Source organism: Xenopus tropicalis, chromosome 5 (assembly GCF_000004195.4).
Source record: "Xenopus tropicalis strain Nigerian chromosome 5, UCB_Xtro_10.0, whole genome shotgun sequence".
NCBI classification, from domain to species: domain Eukaryota; kingdom Metazoa; phylum Chordata; class Amphibia; order Anura; family Pipidae; genus Xenopus; species Xenopus tropicalis.
The window spans coordinates 77,439,076-77,463,363 of NC_030681.2; the positions used below are offsets into that span (position 1 = coordinate 77,439,076).

The window sequence follows — 24,288 nt, forward strand, 5'->3', positions numbered from 1 at the left end:
TGTTAGGAGAGAACAGCACCAGCCCGGGGGTAGCTGCCAGCGCTTCCTCCTTCCTGTGAAAAGCTGAACTTTAACATAGAAGTCAGCTTTTCACTCTACAGCGCATGCAATTGTCTGGGACATTCGGCAGCAGCACGAGTAGGAAGGAGGAAGCACTCTTGACAGGTACCCCAGGCTGGTGCTGTTTTCTCCTAACAGGGGCACCAGCTCCATGTTGTAGCTACCACCTTTCCCCGCTACAGTCATTTGGGAGTTTTAACCCTGAAAGCAAGTTGCAGGTAAAACTTAGTCCCTGTGAAAAATGTGTAATGAAGCAGAATTCTAAATGAATCAGATTAAAGTGAGTGTAGAATTATCCAGACCAGGGATGACTTTGATGTAGTTGACCAGTTTGAAAACATTGCAATATATTGGCAAATCAGGGCCGCCATCAGAAATCACGGGGCCCCTCGCAACAAAATCCCCCCAAGAATTCTCCCCAGCGTCGTCCTGCTTCCCCTAAGCATCCTCCCCAGCTCCCCCCTCCATCGTTCTTCTGCTTCCCCCGGCTCATCCTGTTTTTTCTGGCTTCCCCTGCTTCCTCCAGCTTCCCCTGCGTCCTCCGGCTATGTCCCCTGGTTCCCCGAGGCACCTTTACTTTTATAAGGTGGTGCACCATGTGTAGTGACGTCACACATATGCACGGGGCACGACCAATAGCATTACCCGCTGGCCACCAATGACAGGACCCTGAATTGATTAAAGGGGGCCCGAGCTACTAAGAAAACTGTAGCACTTTAACTTAAGTTAAGATCCCCCGGGCCCAGGGTGACCGTCCCCTTCTGATGGCGGCCCTGTGACAAACAATTCTTGTTTTGTTTAATAGGGAGGGCATTTTTAGTAGCTTAATGCACAAAATGTCTTAATTTCCTATATATATGGTTAGTGGGTAAATGCAGAGGACTTGTCTTACTATTTATTATACTACTGCTAAATTTGTGGTGTTTTACTGGCTTGGCAGGTAAAATTCCAGCCAGGAAGCAACCCGGCAGGGGCCGACGTATAAGCCCACTGCCTGTGTTCTGACAAGTAGATTACTTTGCCTACTAAGTAGAACTGGGGCCTAAATTTATTTTTAAAAAAATGCTCACCTATGTAACACACACCTGAACACACCAAATACTCACCCAAATTCTGCCTATTTTTCTAGCATGTCTTTCCCCCATTAAAATGGAGGCCCTGCATATCTTAGAAATAAACTGTATACATGAAACAGTAAAGCTAGCTTTATAGTACATAAAGAAAATATTAATCTTAATGTTGATGATAGCAGTTTGACCATATTTTTAGCATTTACCCATGTGGACAGTACATAGTGTACTATTATATGGCTAAGAAGAAAAACATTTTGTGATAACAAAAATGGCAAAAAGCATAGCCTTCATACTTCTACCATGTGTGATAACAAATGGGTCATCTATGCCCTGCAATGTGGGTGTGGTGTGAGACACTTGGGTAAAGTCTGGTGTAGAGAAGGCACACGGGTTTTGGAAAACCATGATTATATGTTTAGTCAAAATTTTAGAAGTTTTCTGCATGCAAAAACTTTAAATTATGTGGGCACAGGTAAATTAATCACAGCACTAGGGACTACAGAAGTTCCAGCCATCAAAAGAGGTGGAAAATATTTCGATAAGGTGCTTCAAAAGCCAAGTAAGATATACAGATTTGACATGTTATACCCAATGAACTTAATGAGGAACTATTATTCATTAATTTATTCAGTAATTAATTTAGGTGATAGCCTATGATTAAGTACCCTGTTAGGTACGAAACGCGTAAGGCTTTTGCAGTTGTTTTTTATGGAATAAATACATTTTGATACTTTTTTCAACACTACAAGCTGCTTCTTGAAAACTTTTTTTGACGCAAAAGGGACCCCAGATGTGCCTGCCTGTTTGTTCCAGTGTATGATAATGGCAAGGTTGATTTATATAATCCTTCTGAGCATGTGGAAGTCACTTTCCTTTATCACCTGGGATATGTCTAAAATGAAGGTGGCTATACATAGGCCAATAAAATCTCCTAACATGGTCAGTCCAGACTTAGTCAGCAGCTTATTGGCTCATATAAGGATTGTCCAACCAATATCCCATTGGGCGAAAAACATATCAGAGCATTGATGTAATTTTCTCCCAATGGGTCTTTAAAGGCCTTGCTGTATGAACTGGTCCTTGTCCCAGTGAGTGAGTGGCCAAATCAGGTCTAAAGGTTGCCAAACGAGCAGACTTAACAGTATATGGCCACTTAGAGGCCCTGCTTACGTACATCATCACATTCTATGGATCCAAAAGGGAATAGTGAAGCAGCTATGGTGTCTTACTATATATTTTAAAGCATGTGAGCAGCAGCCTTGAGGAAGCTCCAACACCATGCATTGGACAGCTCCGAATTACGGAAAGCCCATCTCCCATAGACTCCATTTTAATCAAATAAATTAGAATTTTAAAACTGATTCCCTTTTTCTCTGTAATAATAAAACAGTACCTTGTAACTGATCCCAACTAAGATATAAATAATCCTTATTGGGGGCAGAACAGTCCTATTGGGTTTATTTAATGTTTTATTGATTTTTTAGTAGACTTAAGGTATGGAGATCCAATTTACGGAAAGACCCCTTATCCGGAATACCCTTGGTCCCGAGCATTCTGGATAACGGGTCCTATACCTGTATACAGAAATATGTAATTTCCGTACGTAATATATAAAAGTTAAAGTCTTGCCAGACTAATTTTAATTGCCTTTTATGAGGAGGTGAGCAGGAACATTGATGCTGGAATGGCAGTGGATGGCTAAAGCATTTGATACAGTATCGCACAGAAAGTTAATGATAAAATTGAGGAATATTGGCCTGGAACATAATATTTGTAATTGGATAGAGGACTGGCTGAAGGATAGATTACAAAGAGTGGTGGTAAATGGAACATTTTCTAATTGGACCAGAGTTGTGGAGTACTGTTTCTATTTTTACTGACAATACTAAATTGTGCAAAACTATAAGTTCCATGGCAGAATCTGTTATTGCCTTTAAGAGGCTATCGTGATACTAAAATTTAAAATTAGTGATGGATGCACCAGACCTAGGATTTGGTTCAGAATTTGGGCAAGATTCTGCCTTTTTTCAGTAGGTTTCGGGCAAATCCATGGTCTGGGCTGAAACTAATCCTTAAAATCACACGACTTTTTGTAACATAATCACGGAAGTTGAAAATGTTTTACCATGCGCTGTGTGCGGTTCTTTTTATCCCCCCATATGCTTTATTTGCATATGCAAATTAAGATTCAGATTCAGTTCGATATTCTGCCAAATCTTTCACCAAGGATTCGAGGTGAAAGAAATCCTTAAATTGTGGATTTGGTGCATCCCTACAATCAGGGGTCCATTCATTAAAGTCCGAATGAGTACGAATGAGAAAACATTTTATTTTTTCTAACTTTTAGAACTTTGCGTATTTTCTACTATATTTTCAATAAATTAGGTGTCTTTTTTGTGCTTTGCATCAATTTGTGCAACAAAATCGTATTTGTCCCAACAACTACGAAAGTTTCGAATTTCATTCAAGCTTCAGAATTGTGACTTTCTTTTGGCCAGGTTGGAGCTGCAGAGTGCTATTGAGTCCCATGGAAGGCTTCCAAAATCATGCATTGAAGGTTCAAAGTCAGAAAGGTTTTTGCGCCGTTTACAATCGCTCGGATACTAAAATTTGTAACTTTTGGATCGCACCACGATATTTTCGTACGACCACAATACGAATTTTAGCTCAATTAACGCACATCAGAAATTATCATGGTTAGTCAAAATTTTTTCCAATCGTGCTTTTAATTCCAAAATTTCATACTTTGATAAATGTGCCCCTTTGTATTGTTGTTGGTATATATAGTTTATATATGTGTGTGTATAGATAGGTCAGTATAGGTTTATGTGTTTGCTGGGTTTACTTGTAAGGGTTGAACTTTATGGACTTTGGTCTTTTTTTCAACGCAACCTAACTATGTAACATACCAGTATAAAAAAAATAAGGGAAAAAGAAAAGTAAAATTTGGGATAGTCTTTACATATTATTATACCGTACAAGGAGGTTACATATCTTCAAGACCAATATGAGAAATAATGGGGCCTTATACTATTTAGTTAATAGGGCCAGAGGGATTAGGTTTTTAGCTCACTGTCCACCTGGGCCCTGTCCACTATGTAGAATGGTGCAATTAAAGGGGATGTTAATTCAAAAATATAATTTTTTTTTTGTATAATGAAAGACAATGTAATTCTAAACCACTTCCTTATATTAATTAATAATTGTAAAGATTTTATAGTTGTTTGTAATGATTGTAATTAAAAGTTATTTCTGTTTGTCCTAAGTATTTCATCTAGGTTTGTCAGACTAGAGACAAAATGTATCAGAAAACAATTCTCCACCAGGGAGTATTCAAGTTGCCACAATACTTCCGGAAAAGACCTGACTACCGATGTTAAAGTGGTATGAGTAGTCAGGAAAAGGACAGGAGTAAACAGCTTTCAATTGCAATAACATTAACAAATAAGTCTAAAATAATTAAACATTTTTACATAAAGGACCATTTCATCTTCCCAGGACCCCAACTACCAGAGCACCTGTTCATTTCTGATGGCTGGCTAGTAGGGCTTCTACCCCTCGTGGGCATGAGCTGCAACAGCAGCAGCAGCAGACTACTGTATGGCTTACTAAATTTATGATTCTGTGCAGAATCATTTTTCTTTTTCCTTTTTTAAACAAGCTCTGTAGTACATAAAGAGCAGGCTTACTATTTTGTTCCAACTTGGAGGTAAAGTTCAGGGCTTGCCTGAAGAGACTATAGATGTTTTTGTTTTTTTTTGTATTTTTTAAAGGTTTACAAAACAGATACTGACACAAGTATTCCAACAAAAGGAATAGAAATGAAAGGTGAGAAAGAGGAAGGTTAGTGCATTAAAGGAAAAATAACACTAACATTTTTTAAGTAAAAAAGCTATTCTACCCTGCACCAATAACTGCCTATCCTGTAAACCACTTAGTATTTTAAATGCTTTAATAGAAAATACCTGCTAAAACTTGGCTTCCTGTCAATTGAATTGACGGCGATGCAGGGCAGAATCCAGTATGCGACAATCGATTGATCGAGCCTAGCCTGACTCCTTCCTATACAGAAGGAAGGCTAGGCTTGATCATTCAATCGTCGCATAGTGGATGCTGCTCCTTCCTTCGCCGTATCGCTGTAGTTCAATTGACAGGAAGCCAAGTTTTAGCAGGTATTTTCTATTAAAGCATTTAAAATACTAAGTGGTTTACAGGATAGGGCAGTTATTGGTGCAGGGTAGAATAGCTTTTTTACTTAAAAAACTTTAGTGTTACTTTTCCTTTAAGGCGTGAGTATACATGGGAGTTGGATGAGACACAATCTGCATAGTACAGTGGGGATATGCACTGTGGAATGCTGTGTGTTCCATATTCCAGAGAGAAAGATAGGTATCAGAGTCCTTGAATAGGATACATCTGCAAGCCCTGGTTTTGGTTACTGATTTACTTATAATTAAGATATCATAACTTTATTTTAAAAAGCTTTTCTGTCAGGGGATGGGGGAAGTCACTGCAGGGTGAGGAAGCCAATTTGCCCTTTGTCCAGGGCCCATAGAGACCTTGATTTAGCCCTGGTTCCTATCCTACAGTGCCACCAGCATCTCTGCACAGCCTAAGCACAGATAAGCATGACTAGAAAGGTTTTAGGGCAATTAAAAAAAAAACAAAACAAAAAACAACAACAACTTTTCTAAGCAGATTCCTTTGATATTTAAAAAGAGTATAATGCACTGACACATTCTTGGTTTTCAAAAAATATGTCCCCTATATATTAACCATTTCCGTCTAGAGGGGCTACAATTAGGGGATCGCATCAGGTCATTGCTGTGGTCCGATGGCTCTTATACCCATCATTGTAGTTTGATCATTTGGCCCTCGCCAAACGTGCAGATCTTAAAGTGTATGCCCACCTTAACAGTGTTGTCAACTGTAATTGTGAAATAAACATAAAACAATTAGGCCAAGGAATAAAAAAAATATTAGGGCTCCTACACTGGGGGTAATAATTCTAGTGCTAAGAAATTAGATACAGGTCTGTATGAAAAACAGTACAATAATCACATTATAGCATTGGTAAAAAAAGAACAATTGCTCTTTTAACTGTAAAGCTTATAGGGTAATTCCACATGGGACTGATTTGTGGCCTAAACACCATTTGCCTATTGTTTAAAGCCAGTTTTATTTTACAACATCCTGTTACTTTCTAATTCCAAGGAATTTCAAAGGAATTGATAGAACTAATTACCAGTTAACTAAGAAGCCCCTGATAATCAGCTGCTCAAAAGCTGCTGCTTAGAGAAGGGAGAGAATTGTGTGTTTAAAGATAGATAGGGAGCTCTGAACAAATTGTCCTGTTTATAAAGTGGGGGGAGGGGTATGTTCAATAAAATAGCCCAAATTACAAAATAATGCTTTATAAATACACAAAAAATAGTAAAATATGGGTTATTTTAATAAAAACCACAGGCAAAATGTATTTATTGTGCTCATTTTTAGCATAGGTGTTTTTAGGAGTATACTGTCACCTGCTAGCTGATGCACTTGCTTGAGAAAGCCGCACTGAGTGAAATGCTTCACTCACTAAAAATATCCATACATTGTCTGGGATGCTCTAATTGGCGGTAGTGAATCTCTATTTTTTTTATCTTAATGCTATGGCCCTGAGTGCAAGGACTCTAGGTGGAATTTTGGGATGACTATGGGGCATATTTGCATAGAGGCGGGGCAGACAATTACTTTTACTTTCAGCACTTTGCAGATGTCACTGCCCTCCTCACTTCCCCCCTCCCTCACTCACTGTCTTATTATGTAACTAGTGCATGAGCATGGGCATCAGGTCCACCATTCTGGCACATAAACAAGATTTTTCTCCTAACAAAATGGCTCCTGCCTGTAGTAGTTGTGTAATTCCAAGACTGAAGGTAACAAGATTTAAAACATTTATATAGTGTAAGTTAAGTCTATTATGCTTGACTAACCTGATAAAAAAAAAATTGTAATTATTTATTAGGATGACAGGTCCCCTTAAAGCACCCTGGTGTGTGCTAGCACTGCTATACCTGTTTCGACCTCATCCTGGAATGTCTTTGGTTGCAGAATTCTCCTTGTATTCTCCTGGCATTTTCCTCTCTTATTAGTTGCTGCTTCCATATGAAAGTAAATAAGCAAATAGATTTGCCTGGTAATTAATCTCTTCTAGCGGTGGCGACTAGTATGCTTGAGTGCTTTCCTTCCAGCAATAATGTAAACTGGCAGTAAGAAAATATTTGTGTTGCTTCGGCTTTCCAAATTCGAATGAAGTTTCCTTGCGAGGCATGACTTTGCAAAGCCAAAGCAACACACTGGTAGAAAAACATTTGAGCATACTGGTCACCACTTCAAGAGGTGATTAATTGTGGGGCTAAAGGTTACAATGTTTTAGAAAGTTAGAAATGTTTAGAAAGTTAATCAGCAGGCAGATTAGCACACAAAAACAAACTGTTAGTAGGTCTTCCCTAACATCTATTGTCTAGTCTTTAGAACCCTCATATAAATAAACAAACCCCCCCTGATTTTCTCTCAACTAGGCAACCATCCCCCTACTTCTGTTGACCATGACCTGGGGGACACCACCAGGGACTCTCTAACTCCTAAGGGCTCTGGTACACGGGGAGATTAGTCGCCCGCGGCAAAACTCCCTGCTCGCAGGCGACTAATCTCCCTGAGTTGCCTTCCCCCTGCCATCCCACCGGCGAACATGTAAGTCGCTGGCGGGATGGCAGACGCGGCGGAGCGATTTCGCGCAAATCGCCGAAAAAGACTCGCGAGGCTTTTTCGGCGATTTCCCGAAATCGCCCCGCCGCGTCTGCCATCCCGCCAGCGACTTACACGTTAGCCGGTGGGATGGCAGGGGGAAGGCAACTCGGGGAGATTAGTCGCCCGCGAGCAGGGAGTTTTGCCGCGGGCGACTAATCTCCCCGTGTACCAGAGCCCTAAAGGGAAGAAGAAAGGGACCCTGGTAAATCTTAATTCTTATTAGGCTTTATGCCTACCTGCTGTACAAGGCCACACACAGCATAGTTTATGTTAGCTAAGTGCCATATGGGGCAGATTCTAAGACTGTGGATAAGCGTAGGCCGAGAATCTGCCCCTACGCCTTAAAAATTGAAAAGTTGTGCCTGCACCAGAAACATTGTTTCGGCCTGGATGCAGGCACGTGCAGTGTTTAACTACAGGCCAAGAATCCGCCTCATGTGGCACTAACCTAAAGAAGGTTAATTACTACAGCTGCATTATATTTTTAACCACCCTTTCAAACCTAAGGCTGATGCCACACATGGCGTTTTTACGCTGCGTATTTTCTAATTCTCTTGGCGGCTGAAAAACGCACGATATCATCATCCATAGAAATAACTTGAAAAGACTTGTAGCAAACCACACAATGTGTAAATACGCAATAAAACGTCTTAGCACGGATTTTTCAAGCGTTTGCCGAAATACGCCAGTATTTGCGCAGCAAGCTATTCCTATGTATACACAAAGGCAGCTGCCAGACCTAGCGGAAATACGCGGCGTTTTTTACTATTTTGCACTATTAGCACCATGGAAATGGGATTTGCTACGTCACCAGTACTAGGCTGAAAAACGCCATAGTCAGGGGCTGTGTGGCTTGTGTGGTGTTTTTAGGCTGAGAAAATACGCAGCGTAAAAACGCCACATGTGGCATCAGCCTAAATGGTTATATGTCTGCGAAGGTTCTCATTTATCCAGGTCCTGGTATATCTATTGTAATAAGTGAATATAGAAAGCCAGTTGGACGACTAGTCAAACTTCTTGCTTTGACTTACTACTAACACATTGTAATAGATTTAAAGTTTTTGTTTTTTTAACACTTTAACGTTTTTTTTTAAAAAATGATTTTAATCTGCGCACTTTTTTTGAGGGAACAATATTTTTGATAGGTGCAGGTTGTCTCTATGGTATTATTTTCTAAAGCATAAAAAGGAATTTGCCCGACAATAACGTTTGTTGCTTTTAACACGTTGTGATGGCAGGGAAGGCATGCACCTACAGCACAAACACCTCGCACCATATCACCGGCCGCTTCGGCACAAACCATGATTTCTTATTGGTAGAACAAGCCGGCAGGGACGTCACTAAGATTTTTTTTTCTAATTCCTTAACCTCAAGAAAACACAAGACAGGATAGGATCAGACGGAATAAGCCGCAGATTGATGGGCTGTACCACTGCGTAGCTGTAGGTTGGGATCAAAGGGGTATATTACAGCATAAATGAATTCACTTTTATTGTGAGTGAAATAAATGAAACATAACACAGCCGCCATTTTGCCAACGCAGCTGTAAGCCGTGTTCATATTAAGGGAGACGGAGTGGGACAAGAAGATTCAGCTGATATTCACCAACACGCCCCCTTCTTTTTCCCTGCCTCCCTCCTCACGGATCACCTATCTCCGCCTTCTTCCATCACAAGCCTCTGCTCCTGCTGTAGGGCAGGCGAGCGCCCCCGGGTTTGTGTTTCGTTGTTTGTTGTCCTTGTTTCACGGACTGTCCGTGACAACGGGGGTTGGAATGGGGGAAAGCTGCTAAACTGGCAGAGCAAGAGGGGGAGTCCGAGGCAACACGTGACTCTCGGAGTAACGGAGGGAGGATGAGCTGCAGGGAGCGCTGAGTGTCCAGCTGCAGAGAGAAGTGCGGAGGGCTTCATTCAGCCGGAGCTCGGGCTGTGTGTATGTATTCGTCCTGGCACATCTGTCGCTATATAGATCTATACGTATGTTTGTGTGTTTATCTTTATATATCATGTACGAGGGATTATGTGGGCAGTAACTGCACATGGAAAGCACATACCTGCACACACGCAGGTTCCAAAGCCACGTTCCACTCATTCCCAACCTTTGTGTCCTCCAGCTGTGCTGGACTACAGCACTCATTATGCTTCCGCCTTTCAGCATATGTTAGAGGGTGCTGGGTGTTGTAGTCTAGCAAAACACTGAGCCACACAGAGAAAACCAGTATCCATTTTCACTGAATACTGATGCTGCGAGTGAGCTGCTCTTTGAAGAGCCCGCAGTCTATTTTCCTGGAAGTAAGGAGCAAGGGCTTGGGGGAATAGCTGCCATTCTCCAACCTGTCACTGCTCTGGTATTTTAGGGACATAATGCCGTATCTGGTTAACTGTACAGTACCATTCTTCATATATTTTGATAAACCTAATGATACATTTCTATGATCTGCATGTCATTTTAATCAAAGCTTTGCACCAAGCAGACATTATGAATATACAAGCATCCTGCATAGGATCCCTTTTTTATCTACACACTTGTACTTGCCCCATATTTATATTCCCAGATGATTTTAAAGAAGGGATCTCTGAGATATGATGGATAGTATACTGTAAAGAGATGCTGCCCTGCAGTCTTCCAGCTTTTGCATTACAACAGCCTTTTAAGGCTACAGGATATAGAGAGTGAAAGAATAATGGAGAGTTGTAGTTCAGCAACATCGGAGGGGTTGCAGGTAAAATAATCTTTGATAATCTAAGGTTCATGTTGTGGTTCTAGTTCTGTCAGCCAGTGGGTGTTACAGTGAAACATATATTGTATATGTCAGATTCAGATAATTCTACCAGGAGGACATGTTGTATGCCAGACCTCAGTGAACCTTGTTGTAAAGAAGCTTTATTGTTATCTGTTAATCAACATGTGAGTTAAAACATGCTCTTTTAATGCAGGAAAAACATGCATGAGGCCCCCCCCCCCCAATAAAAAAAACAGATTATCTTTTCAAAATGGGTCCTTTCCCTACAATTGTCCATTCAAATTGTCATACCTGAATACGTTTTGTGTTAACAGTCCAAATTCAAGACTTTTTTATTTTAAATTTAATATGTTGAATATTTAATGAATTAGAAATAAACAGTAGGTACTTAACGCTATAGTTTGCCCTGTTCCCTGTGGCTAGGGTTTAAATTGCTTTCTCTGTCAGTGTTGGTTAATATGTATCACGCATTTACTGCCTACAGGTTAGCTGTTTCCTTACTTATCCTGAGTTACATGAAGTATGGGTTCATGGCAAGTGCTTTCCTCTTTCCTGGGATATAATTGTCAAGTTGAATAAAGAGACCAGATTTTTAGAAAAGAAAAGTGCTATTGGTGCTCATTTGGATGAGTTGTGTGCAGTTTATGTGCAGAAACATTCTAAACTGTGTCCAGGTATCCTGTGTACCTAAAAAAGTATGCCATTTACAGCAAACACGGCCATATCTCTGTCTGCCCAGACAAGGTGTGTGCCCTGAATATAAATATTGCTGTGTCAGACTTGGACTGGTATCTGATTAAAGCAATTTGATCCTCCTTCTCTCTTACCAACCCCCACCTGCCAGTTTTTCCTTCCTGGAAGAGGAGGGGTGAGATGATGTCTCACTGGTATCCTGCTTCTTCCTCTTCATGTAATGTTGGTGCATTCCAGAAAATTGTGGGGATTGTACGAGGGGAAAGACGGCTAAAAAACCTGAGTGCATATATAGAGGCATAGCAAACCTTTTGTAGTAAATTATATGTAATGTGCATCTGAATAAAGTACTAAGTTTATCATTAATTCTTTCTGAAGCTGCAATTGAAAGATTGTATAGCTCAAATTACTCTATATAATGTTTTAGTTCAAGAAGCAGGCCTGTGTTAATGTGCAGATTCAAGCTGACTGTTCCAAAATTACTTTAAAGCAAAGCAGAAGATAGATAATCAGGGCAATTCTAGACATTATGCAATACAATAAACCTTATCTGTCCTGTAAGGGAAAGGAACTGCATGAGATGCCCTTTGTAGAGTGAGTGGTAAGGATTATTCCTGTTCAGCTTTTGTATTAGCAATGTGTATTAGCTGTGTATATACCATTTTCATGGGAGGCTGTAGATTCCCCATAAAAGGACATATTGTATTAATGAGAAAACATGATGCATGGTTGAAATGTATTTTTTTCCAGTCAGTGCTTCTAAATGTCTGTGCATATATCTGTTTTAAGGAGTGTAGCCACGTGACAAAGGTTGGTCAAGCTGTGCAAATTGATCTAAAGGTGTCACATTTAATATACATGTTCAAAGGGGTCATTTTTAAGTAATAGCTGATGTGCCTTTTTTTTTACTGAATGTGCACATTAAGTCACTGATCCAACCACAAGAGCAGTGAAATATCAGGAAACTATTTATTTCTACCTTGATTAATGAATAATTCACACTATGGGCTGTCATCTGACTCAGCTGGACTGCTTCCAGCAGCATGGTAATGTATCTTACAGAATTTGGCTGAAAATTTCATGATACAGTTTAATTACATCTAAGTGGGATGATATTTTCAAAGGAAAAAATGAAATGACTTGGACACAAAATTGCAATTAGTTGCATGGGAAACATGTTTGAATCCCATGCTGCTCCTGAGGCATTAATGGGGTTTTAGTTGTTAATTCAGGTCCTTTGGTTGGACCCAAGCTGCAGCATTCTGGAACTTTCTTGGATGTAGTTACATCATCAAATCCCTAAAGTGTCCTATATTCCCTTGTTTAACATTAGTTCAATGTATAGCAGGGGGCTCAAACTCAATTTACCTGGGGGCCGCAGGAGGCAAAGTCAGGATGAGGCTGGGCCGCATAAGGGATTTCACAAAAAATTGGCTTTCAAGGGATAATGCAAGGCACGGCGGGCGGGAGCTGCTGATTGCGGAAATTACGTTATGCCATCATAAGTTATTATGGGAAGACGTTCTGTGTGCACAATTAGCTGCCCGCCGTGCCTTGCATTATCCCTTGAATCGCAATAAAAATCGCAATCCATTCATTGCTTTTGAGAAGGCGTTGGTGCGGGCCACAAAATACTGTACCGAGGGCCGCAAATGGCCCGCGGGCCGGGAGTTTGAGACCCCTGATGTATAGGGCTTGTGCTGAACACTCCTTTGGCCTGTGGTTTGGGCTGTAAATCAACCAGTTGTGCCACTTCCTGGGTCAAATTGGAACTGATCAAATAATACAGTAGGCATAAATAGACCCAATGGACAAGGACTGCATCAGCACAGCAGTGTGACCCTTGCCTGAAGGGATTTTCAAACCTGGCCGGTGGACTGATGTATTGATGGGGTAGGCCCTCCAGAGGGCCTTATACATAGGGACCAAGTTGGCAGATTTCATCAGCTCTTACATAGCCACCCTAAAGGTGGCCATACATACAGAGATATATATATATATATTTTTTTGTAGATTCATTGTCTTACGACAGAGCTTGATGATTGTTCATCAACAAAAATGACCTTCAAGTGATATTGTTTAGTTGAAGCACAAACTGGAAAAGTATGTGACGTATAAGACAAAAATTTGTAAACCTGTGCAATCAATTTTCTGACTGATGTCGGAAGAAATATTGCCAGATGTTCAATCGTTCAGTGTTCACTAGCCTTATGATAATTGTACAATTTTGTCGGATCGCAATGAAATGGTTGTAAAGAAAACCATTACATATATGGCCAGCCGTACTTGGGTAATAGCATCCAACTACAGAGGCTCTTTAAATTTCAGGGGAATGCTGTAGGTTATATAGGTTAGCTTAATTACTGGGAAAGTGTCCATAGCTGGATCATGGGAGAAATAGGATCTATTAATGTCATAATTATTCGTTTTTATAGTAGTTGTTGGTTTTTTTTATTTTCAAGGCTCTAGTTTTACGTAGTGGGACAATATCATATGCAGTGCTTAAAAGACTTCTCGATGATCTGGACCAAGATGTGGCTATTTGAGGGAGTTTCCAAACCATATGAAAAACACCATCAATTGCTTTGCACCTAGGACAGTTTACATCAAGTTTGTGTATTCAAGCAGTAATCGTGAAAAAAGACTCCCTACCCCTGATAAGCAGGTATAAATACATCACTTGTACCGCGGTCTTAAGGTAACCATACACGTTAAGATCCGCTCGCCTGGTGAGGTCGCCAAGCGTGCGGATCTTCTCCTGATATCCCCACTTACAGGTGGGCGATATCGGGGGAATTTAGGCTAATTCGTCATTTGGGCCTGGGGCCAAACGATCAAATTATAACGACTGTTAAGGGCGCAGTCGGATCGGGGACCACATCAACGAGCCGATGCGGTTCCCGATCCGACCTGAATCTTTTAACCTGCCTGATCGATATCTGCCCGATTTCAGGCCAGATATCAGTCGGGCAGGCCAGTCGTTGCTGCCCCTACACGGGCCAATAAGCTGCTGAATCGGTCCAAGGGACCAATATCGGCAGCTACAATAAGCCGTGTTGGCCACCTTTTAAATATGGAGGTTAAACATCCTTTATATTAGTATCACCAGTCATTTAGTAACTCTTGCAAACTTGTCATAACTAAGAAGAAAAGAGGTAAGCAAATAAAAGATTTTTTGTCATGTGGCACAAAAGGCCCGGGGAAGGAGCCTCAAGTAACTTTTTTCTCTTTGTGTAGAAAGATTTTTGTTATACAGCAGCTTTTCATGAAGTAGCACCTTGTGATAAAATATTTTCTTATTTAGTACATGATTTCAGCACGGGCTATCATTCCATCTTTACAGTGCCTCATCAGTGCCTCTGTTCTTTTGACATCTTAGCACTTGTCCACTACTGTTAAATTATTTGAAGAAGGTACATTTGAAGCTAACGAGAACTGCCATGGAATACAGTCTGTGTATGTGATGTTTACTAGCAGCAATGTAAATGAGCCAGCATGATTTACCTTATAAATATTGAAACCGGTTGCTTTCCTCAGCATTACAATATGTTTATTTTTTTATTTATTTAAATGAAGTACTGTTTATTTGCACAAAATCTTCTTGTACTGGTTATTTTTATTTTGAATTTGTTCTCTTTCTGGTTAGCCCTTACCTGTAAGTTTTTACAGCATATATAGAAAATTCTTCACTGTAGAGGAAACTGCTTATTTTATGTACAGGTATCGGGCCCCTTATCTGGAAACCCGTTATCCAGAAAGTTCCGAATTACGGAAAGCCTGTCTCCCATAGACTCCATTATAAGCAAATAATTCAGAATTTTAAAACTGATTTCCTTTTTCTATGTAGAAATAAAACTGTACCTTGTAATGGATCCCAATTAAGATATAAATAATCCTTATGGGATGCAAAACAATCCTATTGGGTTTAATTAATGTTTTATTGATTTTTTAGTAGACTTAAGGTATTGAGATCCAAATAACGGAAAGACCCCTTATCCGGAATACCCTTGGTCCCGAGCATTCTGGATAATGGGTCCTATACCTGTACTACCTGCAAGGGAAGCATTCCAACTGCCAAGTGAAATCTTTTTCACTGAAATTCCAACCATTCATGGCATATCCTACACATAGAAGTATTGCCGCTTCTTAAATTGTGTTCATATGAATGCATTTTGTACACAGTGGAGATCTATGCCAAATATTGCTATAAAAATTATAGTATTCCAGTGTTTTTACACCTTATCTAGAAAAAATATATATATTTTTTTTCTTTCTGAAATTTGGCATTCCTATTTAAGGTGAATTATAGGCATAAAACTTTTATGTTAAATTATACTTTAATTTTTTATTTCAATTTGTGTTACCTATCACATTTTGTTTACTCTATAATTCCTTTATTTTGAGATTTTAACTATTATCTGATTTAACAAAAATAATTTTAAAAACTAAACAAATATGAAACAATATTGAAGAAAATGTATTTTCAAAGTAATTTTTCACTTACATTATAAAGGAAAGCATATTATTATATGCTGGGCAAAATACTTAATATTAGGTCAGCTGTTTGCCTAAAGATTCACACTTGAGATTTCAAACTGTTTAGTCCCATTCCTCTTAAGGGCTCTGGCACACGGGGAGATTAGTCGCCCGCGGCAAAACTCCCTGTTCGCGGGCGACTAATCTCCCCGAGTTGCCTTCCCCTGCCATCCCATCGGTGACAATGTAAGTCGCCGGTGGGATGGCAGACGCGGCGGGGCGATTTGCGTAAAATCGCGCCGCCGCGTCTGCCATCCCGCCGGCGACTTACGAGTTTTGCCGCGGGCCACTAATATCCCCGTGTGCCAGAGCCCTAAAGGGGTTGTTCACGTTACATTAGTATGATAAGAATGATATTTCTATTCTGAGACAATTAGCAATTGGTCTTTATTTTGTATAATTTGCGGTGTTTGAATTATACAGCTGTTTGGTCAGCAGATCTCCAGTTTGGAATTTTGGCTGTCTGGTTGCTAGGGTCCAATTTAACCTAGCACCCATGCAGTGATTTGAAAGAAAGACAGCATTAAGAATAGGGGAGGGCCTAAACAGAAAGATAAATAATAAGAAGTAACAAAAAAAAAATACAATTGTAGACTCACAGAGCAATATAAACAGTTGATGTTACTCTGTAATAAGTAGTTCATATAAGGAGTTCCATTGCTAATAACAGTCAGTTTATAGGGGGTCAAGGGAGTTTGCTCTAAGTGTAAACCCTGCACTCCTTCCTGCCTCCTCTTTTAGTGTCATTGCTTGATATGGAAGTTACATAAACTGTGTAAGCTGGCCATACATGCACTGATATTATCTTAAGAAACATGGTTTCGTACAATATTTGGTGCGTGTATGGTGTATTGACAAGGCGACCGATATTGCAAAAGCCTTGGATATCGATCATCTCATTGATCGGGCGCCCAAGCAAAGGCAAGCATTTAGGGCTGAATTGTTAGATAGGGGTAGAATTCCTATTGTTTCTACATCCATATCTGACTATTCAGCTCTGAACGTTGGTGGAAGGTATGAATGATCTTTCCTGCAACCAATGGTCACAATTTTAATGTTTATAGCCGCCTTAAGTATAGTAGCCCAGTGATCTTGCTGTGAAGTCAGTCAGTAGTAAAAACCATGAATGTGCTGATAAGTTAGTTTTTTAATTGGGGGGTAAATGGAGTTTATACTTAAGATAGCCAAGTTTCCTATGTTATTGCTGTGTGGCCTAATAACCAGTCATTCTCATGTAGGAGATCCTCATATAATTTAGTAAATAGATTCCAATATAAGCAGTTTAGATAAATAGTTAAAATGACTGTCAGTCAGTTCATTGGGGGCGGTTGATGGTCACTGGAGTTTGGCCCTGCCTGCCTCTTTTAAGACCAATGGTCGCAGGAAAGATCGTAATTGCTATGTGTATAGCCATCTTTAGTGGCGTTTAGAGAGTTAATAAGTTGCTTTTTTTTTAATGAGGGAAAATTAACAATTTTGTGTTTTGTGTAGAACTTATTTTAGTTGTCTGCAACATTCCTAAACTGATATTTCATGACTGGCGTGTTAGACTAGATCAGGTTGGTTCATCTAAAAGAGTATGTTAAACAATGGTTGAGATTTTTCATGGTTCGCTTGTTTTTTTTTTTTTTTCATGTTCATGTAGTAAAAGGTGGTTAATGTGACTGATGTATTTTATTTTTGTTTTCTTTTCATAGAAACTTAAATGTAACCCTATATTGGCTAAAAAGGCCCTGTCCATACTAGTAATGGTAGAACTGGACTGGACTCTTACCTAGATGGGCTCTTGCTAAGTGGAGGTAAAAGGGAGATGTTGTTGTAGCACTACACCACTGCTGCTGTGTAGAAATAAAAGTAGAGGACACCAGAGATTCTTGCAACCAACCCAATAAATTGTCTTAGACAAGAAATCCTCTTGTTTTAATCCTCAATTAGATATGTGAGTTGGGTAAAGTAGACAATTGTGTGGAGCACAAGCTACTCGTATTGGCTTGTTTTCTGTTCCCGACTTTCTTCGAGGGCAAAACTCTTTACTGGGCTTTTTTGACTTGCGTCCTCTCACCTGGAGAGGATGAAAGTCCAAAGAGGAAGAACTACCCCTTTGAAATCACCATAGCAAAGTGTGACGGGTAAAAGAAACTAACAGGGACCTAAAGCCATAGGGGCCATTAATCCTATTGGTCCCTACACACATAATAATGTAGTTAAATATTTTTCTTCATAGTTTAGCAGCGAGTGAGTTTCGTTTCAGTTTCTGATAAGGTTAATGAGTCCATTATTACTATTAGCTTTAGTTTCCTTTCATTGTTACATTGCACAACATCATGCAGCCTTCCTCCTACCTTACTAGTTTTTTCAGGATTGGACAGCACCCCATCACATTATCCTATGGGGTCTCCCCCACATGGCTGCACTTTCTTCATGGAGTGGTTCACATTTAACTTTTAGTATCTTACAGAATATCCTATTCCCAGCAACTTTGCAATTGGTCTTTTTTTTTTTTTTTGTTTGCCATCCTCTTCTGCCTCTCTTCAGCTTTCAAAGGGTGGTCACTACCTTCAAGCAAAAAATAAACTCTGTCCATATGTAATGAAAGGCACTAAATTTGTTTTCTTCTAAACAGGCAACTGGTATAGGCTACTTGCTGATTGGTTGCTATGGGTTTCTTCCCCTGGGCTATCTTACTGCCTTTTATTACATAACCCCCTGTGAGGCTACAATTTTATTGGTAGTTTTTATCACTTATCCTTCAAATCGGTCGCTCGTCTATTCATATTTCAGGCTGTCAGTCAAATAACTGCCTAGTTGATAGGGTTAATAAGACCATAGCAACCAGATACCTACTGAAATAGTAAACTGGGGAGCTGCTGAACAGAAAGCTAAGTAACAGAAAAATCACAATAAATATAAAAATAAACAAAAAAAGTTACAAGTCTTTCCTTGATTCAGCCCATCCATTTGTTCTTAACCACACCTCTGACATCCAGTGCGCATTCTCTACTCATTGCATGACCATTACAGCCAGATTGTGTACATGCAGATTTTTAGGCAGCTGCCTACTAATGTGCGGTTCTAAAGATTACAGTACCCTTAACCAGTGACAAACTTGAACTAATGCCATTACTTGGTTTAAGGAGCTGTAGTTCTTCTACAGCTGCTATTCCTTTTTTTTCACAGTGCCAGCTGGTTTTCTTCGCATGTACACTCTGCTTGCCAAAGTAGCATTATGTATTAGGTAAAATTATATATTGGTTGTTCTGGCATTAGTTTGGCTCTACATGCATTGCAATCAACATTTTTATAGAATATTTTTAATGGAATTTTAATGGTGAAGCACATTTTAGTTGCAGTGGTGGTAATTTTCAAAAAAATATCCTACAGACTTGACTATGAAATTGATCAAAATGTGGTTGATTTCATACCAGTCATTGGCAATTTCAAAAATACATTTTTGTAAAACATAAATACACACAGATGTAGAATCTACTTTCTGTGCATAAAAGTAAATTTTATGTTCTGCTGCGCTTCATGGTCTGGAAGCGGAAGAGCGACTTTTAAAGCCACTCACCGATTGTTCCTCAGCCCCTAGGCAACGAGCAGAGGCAGGGGTCAAGCGGGGCCTTGGGTGTGATCACCCAGGGGCCCTAGGCGACCGCAGGCACATGCAAACAACCTACCTGCACTTTCTGGATGTGTTCTTTCCTAAAATGTATGGTTTTCTAGGGTCTCTACTGTTAGGGATCTAATGGTACATAATACACATGGTATTTAATCAAACCGTTAATTAAGGAAAGCATTGCGACTGGAATGTGGAGTTGAAAGCCATGGGTACCCATTTTGAATTCACCTGAATGTGTACTTTCCAAACATATGTGTTGGGGGGGCAGTGTATATTTTTGCACCACAAAAAATGTTGTAAATGTGTCTGAATTTAGGTAGCTGAAGTGATCTCCAGGGCAATTTGTATGCACTAACTTTTGGGGTCTCTAAATGCCTGTTACTTTGGTAATCCTATGCACAATGGGCATTAAACTGTTCAGCGGACCCTTGGCTTTCATAATTAGGATGTTTTTTTCTTGGCACCTAATGCTATGTGGGAGATAAGCTGGCAATTCTTTTCAACAATATTGATAAATATGCACCATTTGCAATATGTAGTCCATTTTGTAAATGCAAATTGTGCATGTGAAAGAAGTAAGCACCCTACATTTATCATTAGCTCAAATACTAAGAATCAGTTGCACTAGATCTGATGCAAATAAGTAGAACATGTTATAGCAAATCTTTATTCCTCAGATCTTTAGTTTGGTTTGCTTTTTGCTGCTAAAGTATATGGTATGAGGTATCACCATGCCTAGGTTTAAAGAGCTGTCTGAGGCCTCAGAAAGAAGGTTATTGATTCTTGTAAGTCTGGAATGGATTTGCAAAGTTTATCTAACAATGGGCCATCAATCATTCTGCTGTTCAGAAGGTCATCATAGGGTAATGGCACACATGGAGAGTAGTCACCCACAATAAGTCTTTGCTATTCTGTGCTACTAATCTCCTAAAAATTATTATCCACTGGCAATATTGTAAACTGCTGGTGGGGAAACCTAAGGGCTCTGGCACACGGGGAGATTAGTCGCCCGCGACAAATCTCCCCAAAATGCCATCCTACCGCGAGAATTTAAATTGCCCGTGGGATGGCATACGCGGCGCAACGATTTTGCGGAAAAGTTGCATTGAGAGGAAACTTCTGCGATTTTGGGGAAAACGCGGCGCCGCGTATGCCATCCCACCGCGATTTACATTCTCGCCAGTGGGATGGCATTTCAGGGAGATTAGTCGCCCGCGACACATGAGATTTATCGCAGGCGACTAATCGCCCCTTGTGCCAGAGCCCTAAAAGTTGCTTTGGCTTTCTAAAGTAGCCCAAAGCTGACCAGGTAAGGAAACTTTGGGCTACCTGCTTATGTTCTCCCCACTGGCAATTTACATTATTGCCTGTGGGAAAGCATTGCAGGAGAGTAGTCACTAGTGCTAGTGCAGATTTACTGCAGGAAACTAATCTTGTCTGCCAGGACCCTAATCTTGTCTGCAGGGGCACATGGGAAGATTAGTCACCTGCGGTTAAATCTCTGCTACCACAGGGAACTTCTCTCCCCGAAATGCCTTCTCACTGGCAATAAAGTGAATTGCTGGTGGGAAGGCACATGTCTTTTCGTTTTCCAAAGTCGCGCAAATTTTCCTCCTGCAGGAAACTACATTGTGGTATTTAAGCCTGTGTTAGAAGCTTAAAAACAATGTTATGGCTGTGCCTTTTCAAACTCTGCATATTCATTAAATAGTTTTTGCCTTTTAATGCAAAGCATATGCTTGAAAATGTCCGTTCAAGCATGCTGTCCATTTATACCATGCAAACACTGTCATGCAAAACTGGGTTAGGTCATTTGCATGGCTGGATGTATGTAATATGTATGTATATATAAGCTGTCCTTGGTTATAGAACACATTTCATGTTTCTGTCTTTTGTTATTAATTTGCCTAATATTTAGGACTGCATGAAATGCAACACTATATTTAACAATTATGATATTTTTTATTGGCTAAACAACTTGACAGCAGAGTATGTATCTGCATCTGTAGCAAATATAAACAAACACACCCACTCACTTCCTGTTGGCTAACTCCAATAGTTGTTGGAGTTGCAGGATCAGTGGCCAGGAAAAGCAATCGAGAGGAAAGACAGAAGGCAAAATAAATGCTTGAATAAAGGTGAAGAATTTTTGTATGTATATGTTTACAAGCACTGTTCCCTCTAATTCATGCTCTTACGCTTGAGCCTAAATTTGAGCCCAGCGCACACATAAAATTGTGATGTGCACAAAGAATTTTGTGTGAAGACACAATTTTGTACTTATGCACTGTGCACACAGGTTTTAAACGTGCCCACAATAGAATTTTTTTTTCACACACAGCCAAGAAGAAATCAGAGGGAACATAGCTAAAAAGTTATTTGTTTAGTTGTGAGGAATAGCAACCTGTCATTTTCCTAGATCTAAATTCCTAGATTGCTATATGAACTTTTGATTTATACATTTTGCATGTAGATTCTCTGCTCTGCCCCATTGTGTTTTGGTGTAACCCAAATGCACACTGAATTTTGCCAGGGTAGTAAGACTGTTTTGAAATAAGGGTATATATTGTACCACCTGTTAGTTTTAATCATTTTTATAAGTTTTACTGCACTGATATTTGTGCCTCGGGTTTTAATTTAGTATAGGCAACAAACAATGATCAATGGTGCCTGCTGTGTAACTAGACCCTTAAAGGGGTACCGCAGACTTTTACTCTTAAATATTATGTAAGGTCCATACAAATTTGGTATTATTTCTTTGGGTGAGAGGACCCCTTTAAGATATTATTTAAAGAGATACTGACAACAGATGAAACCTTTTTTACATCTGTCATAACATTGTCTTTGCATGCTATTTATAATTTTGCCATAAAAGTATTTGCCCAATGCTTTTACATTTCCTATCTGATCCCCCATGTTCCTTTATGAGGGGGCTGCCATATTTGTCCAGTAGGAGGCCGTTAGCATTAGAAGCTATAACTGACAGGCTGAGAAGGGACAGTCAGGCTGGCAAAACAGTCAGGTTTTGGGATTTCAAGTAACAATTACTTACAAAAGCAGCCATATCAGCAAAAAATGATCAACACGACCTATAGGCAACTTTTTATGTAGATTCATATTTTAAAAAGTTGTTTTTTTGTCAGTATCACTTTAAGGCAATAGTGCCAGGGATACCTGACCTTATTTGACAGTGCAGAACACATCCCTGATCCCATTCTTGGAATTATTTAAAAATGTATGATTAATGACTCAGTCAGCCATATTTTCTATTTTTACAGCATTTAAAGGAAATGCCCACTAAATGAAAGAAAAGAGAAATAATTTTGCCTAATGAAATAAAATGCAATTTTAAACAACTTTCCCATATATTTTTTTTTATACTTGATCACTTTATAAGTGTAGTATCATGTGATGACCAATACATCTCAAAAGGATTGAGGATTGCTCATAAACTGCTACATCAGATCACCCTCCTTGTTTGTTATTCCTGTTTAGATTATATAAAAAAAATACTTTAATGAATAGCAGTCATACAATAAAATATAGCAATAGTCACATTTAACTAAATTACTTTTTTCCATGAAATTGTATGAACATGAGCCTGGCTACAGTGTGGAGGTAGTAGATCTTGATGGGATTGGTTACTATGGCCAGCCCTACACTAAGTTATGCAAAGGAATATAAAAAAATATTAAATTCTTACTCTCATTTTTTTGACATTGAGTACTGTAGAACTGTAAAATAGTTTTTTTTCGCATGTGAGTGTTCATGTAGGCACAATAAGATGCAAAAGATTTTCTTGAAAGATGTAATTGATGCCACAAAGTATAAGGCTTTAAAGGAAAAGTAACGCTTTTTAAGTGAAAAAGCTATTCTACCCGCCACCAATAACTGCCCTATCCTGCAAACCCCTTAGTATTTTGAATGCTTTAAAAGAAAATACCTGTTAAAACTTGGCTTCCTGTTAATTGAACTAAGGTGATATGGCGAAGGAAGGAGCAGCAATCACTATGCGACGATCAATTGATAGAGTCTAGCCTTCCTTCTGTATAGGAAGGAATCAGGCTAGACTCGATCAATCGATCGTCATATAGTTGATGCCTGCTCCTTCCTTCGCGGTATCTCCTTAGTTCAATTGACAGGAAGCCACAGGAAGTTTTAACAGGTATTATCTTTAAAGCATTCAAAATACTAAGGGGTTTGCAGGATAGGGCAGTTATTGGTGCAGGGTAGAATAGCTTTTTCATTTAAAACATTTTAGTGTTACTTTTCCTTTAAACATGCTACCTTATTCAACAAATTAAGATTGTAGAGAAACTTTGAAATCTTTGTTCACCATGTATGGTACAAGATCAGATAGATTTGCAGTAGCAGTACATCTTTTACTCATGTTATCCAGCTTATCAACATTTTTTTATTACAACATTTTGAAGCCATTGCGTCAGCCTGGGTGCAGGCAGATTTCAGAACCAGAGAGTGTGAGAGCAGGCTGTGCTCTGTAGATCTGTCTAGTCCCAGCTTATTCTGATGTATGTACTGTAAATATATATCTGTACTGTAACTTTTTATTAGTTATATGTGTCTGTTGTTGGTTGATTAAAGTGGACCCGTCACCCAGACATAAAAAGCTGCATAATAAAAGCCCTTTTCAAATTAAACATGAAACCCAAAATAATTTTTTTATTACCACATCCATACCCATTATAAAAGCATTTAAAAATCCCAGCTGTCAATCATATATTGCCTGCCCCGCCTCTATGCCTTAGGCA

At 39.5% G+C, this 24,288-nt stretch overlaps 1 protein-coding gene across 1 annotated transcript in view; it reads left to right on the top strand.

Annotated features, from left to right (window-relative positions):
- Positions 1-9,672: 9,672 nt before the first annotated feature.
- Positions 9,673-24,288, top strand: part of wasf1 (WASP family member 1) — a 36,249-nt gene continuing 21,633 nt past the window's right edge. The window contains 1 exon segment of the mRNA NM_001102747.1: positions 9,673-9,860. The gene's annotated coding sequence lies outside the window, so the exon portion shown is untranslated.